General features: G+C 35.6%; 1 pseudogene; it reads left to right on the top strand.

The window, feature by feature from the left end:
* The first annotated feature begins 8159 nt into the window (after positions 1-8159).
* LOC108995698 lies at positions 8160-10240 on the top strand (annotated as a pseudogene).
* Positions 10241-14447: the final 4207 nt, after the last annotated feature.

The raw sequence follows: 14447 nt of genomic DNA, 5'->3' as shown, positions 1-14447 counted from the left end.
GGCACCCAGCTTCACCTGAACTCAAGGAGTTCTTCTCTTGTCTTCAAATGACAAATTCTAAAATTTTATGTTTCTTTTGCATCATTTAATTATTAGCTAACTCAAAATTCTGATTCCTTTTAACCAACATCATATCTGTATGTTAGCATATGCACACGTGTCAGCAGATCGGGCCAATGGGAAAAAATGAAAAAAAATCTTTAACCGATAGATAGACACATTACAAGAATTGCTCCTACCTAAGTCTTTTCATGAATATTATAGATGGAGATTATATTATACAAAATATCCAGATATCTAGAGAAGTACTCCTACCTAAGTCCCTTCATGAATATCTGCAACTAGCTGTATGTTCTATAATGGAATCAAGAATGTTTATTACCTTGTTTTCAATATCTGAGAGGACATGATGATCGAATTGCATTACTAAAATGAAAGGTAAATGAAAATCTATATGTTCAATGAATCTAACAGCCTGTTAAGTTTTGATATGCAGCCACATATTAATGGAGTCATTGAGCATGTTAGATGTTCTCAAAGGTGTTACAACTTATTTGCTTACAATAGATGGACTACATTTTGTAAATCTCTTTATTTACTGAAGCGCGCATGTAATATAAGGTTGCTAACTGCTTGATCTGTTTCATATTTTCAAAAAGTCTGCATGCCAAGCAGCTGTTGCCCATTGTAAAGAAAAGGGGAAGAATATTTCAAAGTTGGCTCTGAAATATAGCCTGTCAAATAAAGACTTTTCATCTGTTTTGTTTGGAATGAACTGATCTATTGCATGGACAGGTAAGTTTCTGGGCTCAAGTATATGTGTGCCTTCTTGTTTGTTTTATAATTAATTCATGTAGATAAGTTTTCAGTTGATTCTACTCCTGGTAAAGTTTCATTGCAAAGATCGGATGGTCCACATCATTGCTACTTCTAACATAAAGCACAACAAACTCGTTAAGCACTCCCTTTTTAATGAATAAATTTTGAATCTGCAGTCTTTTCCCTCTTATAAGCCATAACTAAACTGTAGCGTCCTAAAGATCAGGTGCTCAAGCACTTTTGATGGTAAATATATCTTCATCTGAAATACCCATGCCATGTCCTTTAAACCAGGTTATATCTTACTATCAGGAGTATTGATTGCCATAATTCCTAATGTAATCTGTACAATCAGGACCAGCCAATTCAGTCTCAGATTCCTAATGAAATCTGCCAGCGTAGTTTTCGTTGGATATCTAAATCTACAGTTACCTTATCCCCATCTCACTCCACCATCTGGGCCTGCTTCTGCGTCTTACTTCCAATTGGAATCAATAAGCTTGATATGGTATTTATGTAATATTTGAACATAGTAGTTTTTGAACCTCCAGGTATAATCCATAACTGCTAAAGAGAACTTTTTGTGTATGTCAAACATGAAAATTAATTCAAGCACCTGTCAAACATGCACCTCCCTGACTAATAGAGAAGACCTTGTGCTGTATATGAATTAAGTAGTATTTTCTATTAAACAACGTTGAAATATCCCTTAAAAATCGTGCTCTTTTAACCGTTGATTAACTCATGGCATTTTGATGATCAGGCGGAGGAGAATGTTGCGGCTGCTATAGAAGTCATAACTGTTGGCAAAGATGAGGAAACACTGTTAGAGTTGAAGCTATCCTGAAGCCAGTGAAGAATTAGACATGGCCAAGCGGAATCCAACATTGATAACTACTACTTATGTGCATTGTTTTTTTGTTTGTTTTTGTTTTTTTAATGGGCATGTGAATTGGTCCATTAATAACAAGTTAATCCAATTGGGGATGAATTCTATTGTTGTGAGGCTTTACCTGTATAAGGGGAAATAATGTGCGTGTGGGTGAGCCCTAGGGCTCTAGCCCAACCAATGCATCGTGGCGAGTCAAGGGACCCGACCGACTTGGCTGGTGAGAGGGTCAACAAGTTAAGAGACTTGTGTCCGACCATTGTGTCGCCACGAGTAAGGAACTCGGCTTAGTCGATGGAGATGCTTGTCCGTGCTAAAAAAAAATCAACTCGGTTAGCGTAAATGACTTAAATCATAAAGTGAGGTGACAAACCTAAATTGCTTTGCCAGAGTGTAGTGAAGGTTGTCATGTTTCAACGATAAAGAAGATTCGGGTGCTTGCGATACCATGTAATTTATTCGGAGAGTTTTGGTTGTGGTAGTCGATTATTGCTTGACTGAAATCGGCCGAGCAAACTTGAACGAGCAAGTTGGTGAAACATGTTGAGCGAGCAAGTTGGTAGAGGACGTTGCTTGGGCCATGCAACTTGCGCTGCATGTGTGGTTGTTCCTTGTTCTCCATTACGTGTATTGTGGGCAAGTCAAACATTGGGTTGTTCCTTATTCTCCATCACGTGTAGCTACATGGCTTATGCATGGTGCACATTCCACATGTGTAGCACATGCTTAAACACTGGTTGTTAGCTGTTAGGAAGTTGCCCGCCAAGTGAGCGCATTAGTGCTAAACAATTTGTCCCGATGAAGTTATATTGGGACGTCAGGACGTTGCCCTGTAGGGACTACGTAGTCGGTGTTCCGCACCACAGGAAACAGTTTTGTTAGCATGAATAAAATTCACACAAATTCTGAGAGAGACAAACCAGGGAGTTTTAGTCGTTGTAGTCAATTTTTACTTTATTGAAAATTGCCTGCAATTGGTTGCAATTTCTTCTCTTCTCGCTCTTCTTCCTTCCTTTTTTTTTTTTTTTTTTATTACCAATAAGTAAATTTTGTTGTGTTGAACGCGGCCGACTAACTTCATTTTTTGGGCAGGGGATTTGTAGCCTGTGGTCTGTTGCTTGAGCAGTTGAGGCGAGTGGCTTTGTGCCCTAGCAAACTTGGGTGAGCAGAGTTGGGCGAGCTTGTTGGGCAAGTATGTTGGGCGAGCAGCTACTGGAGCAAGTTTGGGCGAGTAGCTTTGTCTGAGGGGTTGGTCGAGAACTAATTGGTCAATGAGGGGTTAGTGAAGCACGTTGCATGGGCCATGCAACATGCTGAGCCAAGTGGGTGGTTGGGATGTTCCTGTTTGTCAGTGAGGCTTGTGGCCGAAGTGCTTCCAGGCGACTTCAACTGTATGTGGGCGAGCAGTGCTCAGGCCAAGTCCCCGAGCACTTACACCTAGCAAGGTAATCGTGTTGTGGAGCACCTCATTGGTGACATAAGATGCCGGCTGGCAGAGTGTGGGTAGTCGAGTGGCCGACCCGATGAGTGGCCATTGCTGGATAGTTGAGTACTGGCTGGGGGCCACCTTGAGCCTCCCATGGTGGTCGGGGACCACCTCAAGAATAGCATAAGGCATTGACGATTCAAGTGGTGACAGTCGGCAGAGACAAGGAGCTCACGGCAATGCCGTGAGCTCGCCGTGCATGTTTCCTACACTTCGTGTGTGGCCAATGGCCCCGTCAGTTGGTCCAGGTGGTCAAAGACCACCCCTGTGTATGCAAAAGTTGTAAGCGGTCACTACGTGACTGCCGTCGTAGACATGGAGTCCACGACAGTGTCTTGAACTTGCCGTGCATGATGTGCATGGCCAACAACCGCCACCAATCGGTTGGGGTGGTCGGGAACCACCTTAAGAAAGGCAGACAGTGCCGGCAAGCCACTGGATGGTCGTTAGCAGCCCAGAGAAATGTGTCAAGGATTTAGGCACTATGCATTTAAGTGCACAGTATTTACCCACCAGTGCATATGCTATGTGCATGTGTGGTCATTCTCCCACCTCCAACGTAGAAAGTGAATCTGATCCCATAGATAACGTCATTGTTGATACATAAAAAATTGTATAACAAACCAGAAGGGGAGAAAGAGTCATTCTCAGCTCGCTAGGACTATTCGGGCCTCGATAAGTGTGGTCTGATGCCCTTGGCAGTGGTCCGGTGCGGTTGTATGGTGTCGATGCGTACATCCATGACGGTCTATAGAAAACAAATGCAAGGAAAGTAATTGATTGAGACATAGAGATTTACGTGTTTGACATAATGTCTATGTCCATGGGCGTTTGGGTGGGAGAGAAATTCATTATAATATGCTTATTTACAGCCTCTCATAATCTCTAATTTCTCATTGTACAATGGAGATTTTGAATACATTTGCTAGAGAAGACCCCCTGCTAGAGCTCCCATTCAAGAGGTTGAAGAAGAAGTCGAAGTTCCCAAGTCGTCTGACCGTTTGCTTTTTATCTAATCCTCTTCTCGCATGCGCCTCTATAGTGGTGAGGGAAGTCCGCTTTGCGTGTCTGACCACCTCTCCCTTTCCCAATTTCTTCTGACACACTCTTCTCCCTTACCTTCATGCTTTTCCTTTTGTCTCTTAGTGGTGGTCTGGACCTGATCTTGGGCCTAGATATTTTATCCTCTTCACAACGAGTAGATCAATCAATTTGGTTTGAAGCCAGATTGAGTAAAACGATATATGCAATTGTATGTATTGGTGCATCTTTTTGGTTCTTCACTTTCAGTATTACTTCTTTTGTATAATCTTTTTATGTATGTTGTAGTTTTTATCTTATAATTATAAAGGTGTACTACCTTTAGTTTTACGTGTGAAACCACACCTATTTACATTTGTGCAAACAAACGGAAAGAACGTTGTTGTTTGATATAGAGTTAATACACATTGTTTGCATGTCTGACCACCTCTCCCTTTTATAATTACTTCTGACACTACCCCTTTGCCTTCTGACACACTCTTCTCCCTTACCTTCATGCTTTTCCTTTTGTCTGTTAGTGGTGGTCTGGTGGGCCGGACCTGGTCTTGGGCCTAGATATTTTATTCTCTTCACAACAAGTAGATCAATCAATTTGGTTTGAAGCCCCATTGAGTAAAACGATATATGCAATTGTATGTATTGGTGCATCTTTTTGGGTTCTTCACTTTCAGTATTACTTCTTTTGTATAATCTTTTTATATATGTAGCAGTTTTTATCTTATAATTATAAAGGTGTACTACCTCTAGTTTTAAGTGTGAAACCACGCCTATTTACATTTGCGCAAACAAACGGAAAGAACGTTGTTGTTTGATATAGAGTTAATACACGAGTAATGTTAGATACAGTCATATGTTATAAAAACATCATACATTTTTTAAAAAAGTGTGAGGTCTAACATTAAAAAAATAATTTTTTATTCGAATTTCATATTTATTCAATTTTTTTTTAAAAAAATATACGACGTTTATGCACTTTATGACTGCAATTATCATTTCTTTAATATATTCAGTTGAAGCTTACAGACATAGAGGATAAAAATAAGTAAGATCTAGGGTGTAAAAAAGAATCGGTGAATCGGACTACACCAACCAGTACCCATTTTATTTTTATTAAAATCGGTCAGGTTCTGGTTTTTCTTTTTCTAAAACCGAATCGGACCGATTCATATATATATATATTATATTTTTTTATATTGTATATAATTTTTATATATAATATATAATTATATATAAAATATTTTTGTATTATATGATAAATTACTAACTAATATAATATTAAATTTTAAAATCTTATATCACTATATATTATAATATACTACAATATATTACTATATTATATATTATAATATATCACTATAGTTTATAATATAATATATCATTATAGTCTATAATACAATTATAATATATTACAATATATTATCACTATAGTATTATATACTATAATATACTATTATATATATAATATAGTATATTAAAATCGAAAAATCCAACCGGACCGGAACTGATAAAACCGGAAGTACTGGTTTAGGGGATAACCGGTGTGAAATCGATTTTTAAAAATACAAAACTAATACATACCGATTCGGTTCTAAATTTTATCCAGAACTGGACTAAACCGGATCGGTTACCTCCCAAGTAATATCTATAAGGTGCTCCGCTGCCGTCCAGACTAAATAATTAGAAAGTTGAAGCGATAGCACAAAAGACACAGATTCCTATATTAATATTAAGAGTAGTGCTACAGACAGGCACAAATATGTGCCTGCCCGCGAACCCCACTAACACGTCAGCTATTATATATATATTTTTTATAGAAGTCAGCTAATATATTAAAAAAAATAAAAAAGGAAGAAAATGAAGAAAAAAGAGGGAAAAAGCAGGAAGAAGCAGCTTTTTGTTCTCCAATTTAGTTTTGGGCACAGGTCCTTGGGGTATTTTCACCCTCTTCTACTTGCAAAAGTGGAAGAAGTTTTTTCATTACAGCGGAAGAAACGAAGTTCCAGAAAATGAAACGCAATAGATTTCATAAATCAGATGAGTTGACAGATCTTTCATAAATTTCATTCCAACAAATTTCAATTTTTTCCTTGGCGTCAGATCTTTCTGTATGAGTCTCTTGTAGGCATAAATCAAATGAAACTCGCATAAATCAGATGAATCTCTGGAGGTTTCAAAGTGTTAGATTTTGGGATTTCAGACTTTCAGGAGAAGGTAACAATGAACTTGATTATGGGGAAGGCGACAACAAACTTGATTTGAAAAAGAAATCAAAATTTTTTTTCTCAGGCACTAGATGACTCTTCGAAACGGGGAAGAATTTTTTCTTCTGTTTATCTTTTCTATGACTTTGGTACTGGTAAGAGGAGATGAAATAGCACAAAGCGAGTGCCTAGGAGAGACACCGAGTAGGGGGAGAGAAACAAAATCATAAAATGTAAAACGCATCATTTGAAGAAGCCGAACTCCCCATTTTACAAGTTTCTAAACACACTGTTTTATTTTCTCCAAAATGGTGCGTCTCTCTCCACATTAGATGTCGTCCGCGGATAGGCCCCAATTTGTGCCTGCGTTTAGACTTTTTCTAATATTAATTATATACACAAAAGACACATATATACACATTCAGAGAACGCTCTATATAGGACATGTATACAAACCAATCAAATATAGAATAATGTTTAGAAAAATAAAGACAGCGATCGTTTCAACTTTCTAATTATTTTGTCCGGACGGCAGCGGATCAAACATATGGTTCATTTCACATTTCTTGTTGTATCTCTAATTTAATTTAGATGTATCCTTGAATATTAAAACAAATTATTAATTAAAAGATAAGCCAAACTAATATTATTTACTTCTGTAGTGGCGATATCTCTCTGCAATCAGGCCGTGAACTATGAACTCAGTTCTAGAATTTATAATAATATATATAATGTTATACACCAAATTAAAATATTAATTTTTACATTATATTCTTATTTAAAAATAATTCCTATCGTTTTGCAAAGTAAAATTACTGATTAAGATTTTATACTACATTTTCAACTAATAACCGACTTAATTTTTATTAGAAAATTTTTTATTTAGAGAAGATTCATCAAATCTAGTTTTACAAGACGTGCTTTAGACTCTTGGGGCTTTGGAGACATAATCGTTCTCAGTTATTATTAGATATTCTTAAATTCTATTTTTTCTCTCTCATTTTTTAAAATCTAATCAAACGTCTTAACTCAAACTATTTTATTATTATTTACAAATATCGTGATATATTCTTAGTATCCAAATAAGTTATAGAAGCAATTATAATCACCATTATCAATAAAGTTATATAAGTAATCTACTCATTTGGAAAAAAAAGTGGGCCCTTACCTCTACAAACTATAAAGGATTATACGAAATTTTTTTTATGGATACTTGAAAATTATATTTTTACTATTTATAATTTTTACATTATATAATAAATTAATAATGACAAAAAAGAAATATATTCTCAAAAGAGACTACCTCAAATAATTATAATTATTATGTAGGATACTTTCAAAACTAAAAATGACATAATATATATTTAATATTTTTGATATTTTTATTGAGTTAATTAATTTTTTTTAATTAGATTTTTTTTTTCTATTTAAAAAAATTTACTTAATATTTATTTTGGGAACTTCTTCTACTCGGGGTCTCACGTAATTGCCTAAATGGAAGAGACGGCCCTGAATTATAAACACAACTAGCATGGCCAGGGTCAACAACGACTTCAGCTAGAAAACACCTACGCAAGCAAAGTCGAGTCAAGACTTTAATTTTTTACGAGCTGAACAAGTCTTCTGGGAAGCTTAAAAAGGACTTCCATGCAGTTCCACTTCTTAATCCTTTCAAATTACAGTTTGGAATATCTCAAACCCAGCCTCCTTCCGAGCTCCGATCATGGTTGGCTTCAACTTCATGAAAATCAAACATTTCCTGTTTCCAAATCCCCCCGTCCTCTTTTATCTCTTCATGCTCACCAATCTCTTCTCACTTGTATTCCCTTTTACAAGTACCACATCCTTCAACTTCCCCAGTTTCAATCCTTTAGATAAAAAAAACATATCATATGACAGAGCTTTCCCCGAGAAAAAAGTTATCCACCTCACCGACATTCATGACCAACCATCGACCGTGGGTCGCGCTACATATTCCAGTCCAATGCACCTTTGGGACAATGCCTCAACAAACCTCGCAGATTTCACTACCCATTTTTCTTTTGTCATCGCCGGTACGCCAAATAAACCTACATATGCAGACGGGCTTGCGTTCTTCCTAGCACCTGTTTATTCACAGATTCTCGATTCAAATTATAGTGGTGGGACCTTGGGTCTTACTTCCATTGATCTGGCACTAAACTCGACGAAAAATTATTTTGTCGCAGTGGAGTTTGATATCTTTAAAAATGAATGGGATCCGCAGGGCGAACATGTTGGTATTGACATCAAGTCCATGGAATCTGTTGCTAATGCGTCGTGGAATAGTAGTATCTCGATTAGAGACGGGGAAAAAAAATGAAGCTTGGATTAGTTATAATTCTACATCTTATAATTTGAGTGTTGGCTTTACTGGTCTTGAAAACAATGTCACTGTATGGCAGTTCCTTTCTTTTAATGTTGACTTGAGAAAACACCTACCTGAAAAAGTCACTTTTCGATTCTCAGCCGCAACAGGAAATTCTTCTGCAGTGCATACCATATGCTCGTGGAATTTCAGTTCCAGTTTGCAAATTGATGATACCAAAACTAACAAGAAGTTAGGATTAGCCGTGGGGTTGGGAGCTGGTGGATTGATTTTGGTTGCTGCGTTGGCTTCGGTTCTGTTGGTCTTGTGGAAGAAGAATGGGAGGGATAAAGAAGATGATCGTGCCTTTGCTGAGTACATGGACGGCGAATTCCAAAAGGGAACATGGCCAAAAAGGTTCTCATTCAGGGAATTAACTCGTGCCACGAATAATTTTAGGGATGAAGAGAAGCTAGGCCAGGGAGGATTTGGTGGCGTTTATAAAGGATTTTTAAGAGACTCAAATATCTTCGTTGCTATTAAGAGGGTATCAAAAGAAGCAGGGGATGAAGGAGTATGCAGCAGAAGTAAAAATCATCAGTCGATTGAGACATAGGAATTTGGTGCAACTCATTGGTTGGTGCCACGAAAGAAGAGAACTCCTACTTGTTTATGAGTTCATGCCGAATGGAAGCTTAGATTCTCATCTTTTTAAAGAAGAAAGCTTGTTGACTTGGGATGCGAGGTACAAAATAGCTCAAGGCCTGGCATCTTCCTTGCTTTATCTGCACGAAGGATGGGAACAATGTGTGGTGCATAGGGACATAAAATCTAGCAACATTATGCTTGATTCAAACTTCAATGCTAAACTTGGGGATTTTGGCCTAGCTAGGCTTGTGGACCATGCCAAAGGGTCACAAACTACTGTTTTGGCTGGCACCTTTGGCTACATGGCTCCTGAATGTGTCACCACTGGCAAGGCGAGCAGGGAATCAGATGTGTATAGTTTTGGAATTGTAGCTCTGGAGATAGCTTGTGGAAGGAAACCAATCAACCCCAAGGCCCCTGAAGATCAAGTTGTCATGGTGGAGTGGGTTTGGGAGCTTTATGGAAAAGGAGAGGTGCTTGGAGCAGCTGACCCAAGGTTGGGTGGAGACTTTGATGGGGAGCAAATGGAGCGCTTGATAATTGTTGGGATGTGGTGTGCTCACCCTGATCGCAACCTTAGGCCCTCAATTAAGCAAGCAATTCATGTTTTCAACTTTGAAGCTCCATTGCCTGTTCTCCCCTCGAGTATTCCCGGCCCAGCATATCTTCCTCCAACAGTGAATAGATCTTCATTGCGACTTTCGATGTCCGATGCTGCTACCGGTTCTGAGGGCGGAAAAACCCGATATTCAAGCTATAGTCAGAACACTAATTCCTCACAGTTCACCTCATCTTCTACGGCAGAGGCATCACTTCTGCATTCGTGCTAAGTTGGTTAGAGGTAAATTTAAATGTATTTTTAGATTCTAATTCAGTTCAATTTTTCTCCTAGTACGTCGTTTTTTTGTCACTTCTTCATACATCTACTCTGTAAATATGTACATGTGCTTTCTTCCTGTGATTTACGTATTATATTGTGCTTGTACAAACAACCTAATAGCCCCAAACTGCGCACCTCGGATGGATCGAATTGACATCGTTTCAAGGGAAAGAATGTGTTATCACATCATTCCATCATTAGTAAGAGCATACTTTTTTATATGAAGTAGTTTTGGGATTAGCTTCAGCATTTTATATTATGTAAGCCATTGGAAGTCTCATCGATTCAGCTTTAAATGCGTGGTCATAGAGCGAAAATGAATCATTGCTCAGCCCAAAGAGGCGAAGACTACACAATCGAATAAACCGCAAATTGATGCGAATACTTATGTAATAGAATCATATAATAAAACAAAGGGGGGCTCTACAGCCACCGCTTCCAGTCCTGCTGGGAGCCACTAAGAGCACTCTTATTGAATTAGTTAAAAGGTAAATTTAATGAGTATTTAACTATTAAAGAGTAAAATATACTCACATTAGATTAGTCAAATTTCAAATATTTAGAATTTAGCTACAGTGACTTTAAAAAGTTTTTTCAAATTTAAAGGTTACTGTACATATATCAAATACATATTTAATTAATTATTTCTCTCTCCCTTTCTTTATATCACATATTTTATCACAATTAATATATTAATTTGACTTAGTGATATATTAATTTAATCAGAACATGATTATTAATTAACATATAATAAGTAGAATAGTAAAATATGATAAAATTAAATAAATTAATAATTAAAAAAAATTAAATATTTTTGAAATTATTAATTATTCATTACTATATAATGAATAAATGTATAATCTAATGTAGAGATTTAATGTAAATAACTAAAATCAAATTCATCTTATATTATTTTATTATTATATAATGAAAAAATAGATATTCCAATGTAGAGATTTAAATGAATGGAATAGTCAAAAGTTAAATTTCTCTTACATTCATCAAAATTGTCCTTTAACTTTGGCTAATCCAATAAGAGTGCTCTAATAGTGTAAAATGTTGTATTTTTGTATTTTATTTTTTTATACATGTATTTTTTTAACATTATAAAATATTTAAAAATAAATAAAAAAATTATAATATTATTAAAAAATACTTACTTAATCACTAAATAAAAAATATATATATTAAAAAAAATATAACGGGACTGGAACTGAGAGCAGTGAGAGTAGCTTTTTCCTAAAACAAAATAGAATATCACGTGTCTATATTCCGAGAATGTATAATAATTACTCAAAAGAGTATATGTTAATTTTAATCCGAAAAAATAAAAGTCAATCGATCTAAATTCTTGCTAAAAAGATGCTCACAAATTGTCTACGATATCCATGAAACAAGTAACAATAGATACACATATTTTTATACAAGTATGTTTTAAAATAAAGATATTTTAATAAAATGATTATACTTTATAAATTATTTTATAAAATTGTCAATTGTTTAAAATATGATTGTGTAAATTAGGGTTTGTTTATCCGTTTCTTATTTCTTAATGAATAATTCTACATATAGTCGTGAAGTATATAAACGACACGTAATCGCTTTGAAAAAGAGTGTAGTCCATTATTAATTTTTTTTTCCATGTGGGTCTAATGTTTTATTCATCATTTTTAAAACGATTACGTAGTGGTTGCACAATTCACGATTACAAATATCTTTTCTCTTTGTTAATTAAGAGTTTACCACGTAAACGGCCATGTTCTATCTACTGATTAAACAAACTAAAGAGGCAGATTTGTTAATTGTAATTAGAATGGCCATAAGTTTTTCTATAATTAAGTACACTTCTTAAGAACTTGAGAACCCCTCTCTCTAAATAATAATAATAATAAAAAAAAGCATTTTGAAGACAAAAAAAAAAAAAATAGACTTTTTTCAAAGAGTAATGCTATGGATCAGCTGTCGATCAGTCGACGGCTGATTCGTAGCACACCTTACGTGTCATGATTTAACCATCTTTTATTTATTTATTTATTTATTTATAATTTCTCACCCGTTTCTCCCCTCTTCTTCCCGTTTCTCTCCTCATATGTGTCCTTGTCGCACACCAGATTTGCCGTCGTCGTCGATTTGGCCTCCCACTGCAACCACCGACCACCACCACCGAGCCCGTCCTCCTCCCCTAGCTCGAGCATGTAGCTCCTCCGCACGCACGCACGCCCGTAGCCCAACCCCACGCACCCATGTCGCGGCTCACATTCCGCCACCTACAGCCGCGTGTCGCCGCCCACAAGCACGTCGGACATCCACCCCTCGGCCATACCCTCATTTCCCAACCCACACCGACTGCCCACATCGACCGTTTCTCTCTCCTTCACGGCCAAATCTACACCGTCGGCCGCCATCTCGACAATTGACGATACGTCGGTAGTCGTCACCTCCTCGACAATCAACGCCCGAGGATGGGCGAGGGGGTGAGGCCCTGGGCGACATGGGTTTGGGGAGAGAGAGTAAAAATAAAATTTGAAATAAGAGGGAAGCGGGTTTTGTTGGGGGTGTTTTTGGTCATTTCACTATGGTGTGTTTTGGATGATCCCAAACAGTGGGCTGATGACAATACTTTTCCTTTTCAAAAAGCCTTTACCTATCAATTAACAACAACTGTTTTTTTCTCTCTCTCTCTCTCTCTCTCTCTCGCAAGAAGACTACTATTTTATTGATGAAAATAGAAAACTAGTACATCATAAGTTGTTTGACAGAAATTTAATTATGTAGAGGTGGATCTTTTCTACTATGAAAGGACAACAGAGAATGGAGAATTTGGATTAAAGAGATATTGCCGTAAGCTTGCATTGTCACTGTCCATTGTGCCAAGTTGTGTACGCATCGATTCAATAAACGATGTATTTTCTTAACTTTTCATTTTTTGAAAAAAGTAAGATGATGGTCGCCCGTGATTGGAATCATATGGTGGTGCGTGAATCCCCTTCCAATAGCATTTTTTGCAAACCCAATCCTTTTGCTTCCGTAACTATTTCAGATATTTCAGATATATAGTTTTAAATCAATAATAAAAATTGTAAGTTCACTTTATATATAAATATATATCTTATTTGAAATTCTCGAATTCGAACTTATATATAGTACTGTGAGAGATTTTTTTTTCAAGTGGAATGTACAATATATACTCCTTTGCTAATAAAAAGTTAAAATTATAAGGTAAGTCTTGCAAACTAATATTTACAGCTAGCTTCGTGATATCTCTTCAATCACATGAAAATCAAATCAGTCTTAAAATAATATTTTTAATAAAGTTGACCTAGCATTTTTCTTAACTAAAACAAACTTAAAACCATGGTTGTCTTAGGTGCTGTTTGAATAGATCCAAGTCCTGCCAAATCTCAATTTAATGTTTTTAAATTTTAAAATAATAATAATATTAAAAAATAATATTTTAATAATATTTTATTCATTTTTTACATAAAATCGTCTCATTTCAACTACTATCCAAACAACACCTAAGAGAAATACTAATTGCAATCATAAAGTGTCGCAAGCGCTGCCATATGTTTTTAAAAGAAAAATGATACTATGTTTCTTGAGTTTGCTCCTTCAATTTGATCGTTTATGTATTTTATTTTATTTTATTTTATTTTTCAATATTTTTTTACTTAATGGTTAATGAAATAACTAGTAATCTATTGGTTTTTTTTTAAATGTTTAAACATGTTTACAAAATGTTTGAAATAAAAAGTAAAAAAAAAAAATGCAATTTGCACTAGAGGCACACCAAATGGACAAACTTGGATGGCATAATAACACTACCATTTTTTAAAATAAAGTGAATATATAAAATTCACATGAAAAAATTATTTTTTTAATAATATATTTTTTATTTTAAGAAAATATACGCAACACTGAGCATCATCAATGGATTAGCCAAACTTGAAGGACACTTTTGATGAATGTGAGATGAATTTACCTTTTGACTATTCCATTTACATAAGTCTTCACATTGAAATAACTATTTTTTTTATATAATAATAAAATAATATAAGATGAATTTGACTTTAGCTATTCACATCAAATTCTTACATTGAATTATCCATTATATAGTAATGAGTAATTAATAACTAAAAAAATCTTTAATTTTTTTC

The sequence above is a fragment of the Juglans regia genome, chromosome 16, assembly GCF_001411555.2.
Source record: "Juglans regia cultivar Chandler chromosome 16, Walnut 2.0, whole genome shotgun sequence".
NCBI classification, from domain to species: Eukaryota; Viridiplantae; Streptophyta; class Magnoliopsida; order Fagales; family Juglandaceae; genus Juglans; species Juglans regia.
This window is presented reverse-complemented; position numbering and strand designations above follow the sequence as displayed.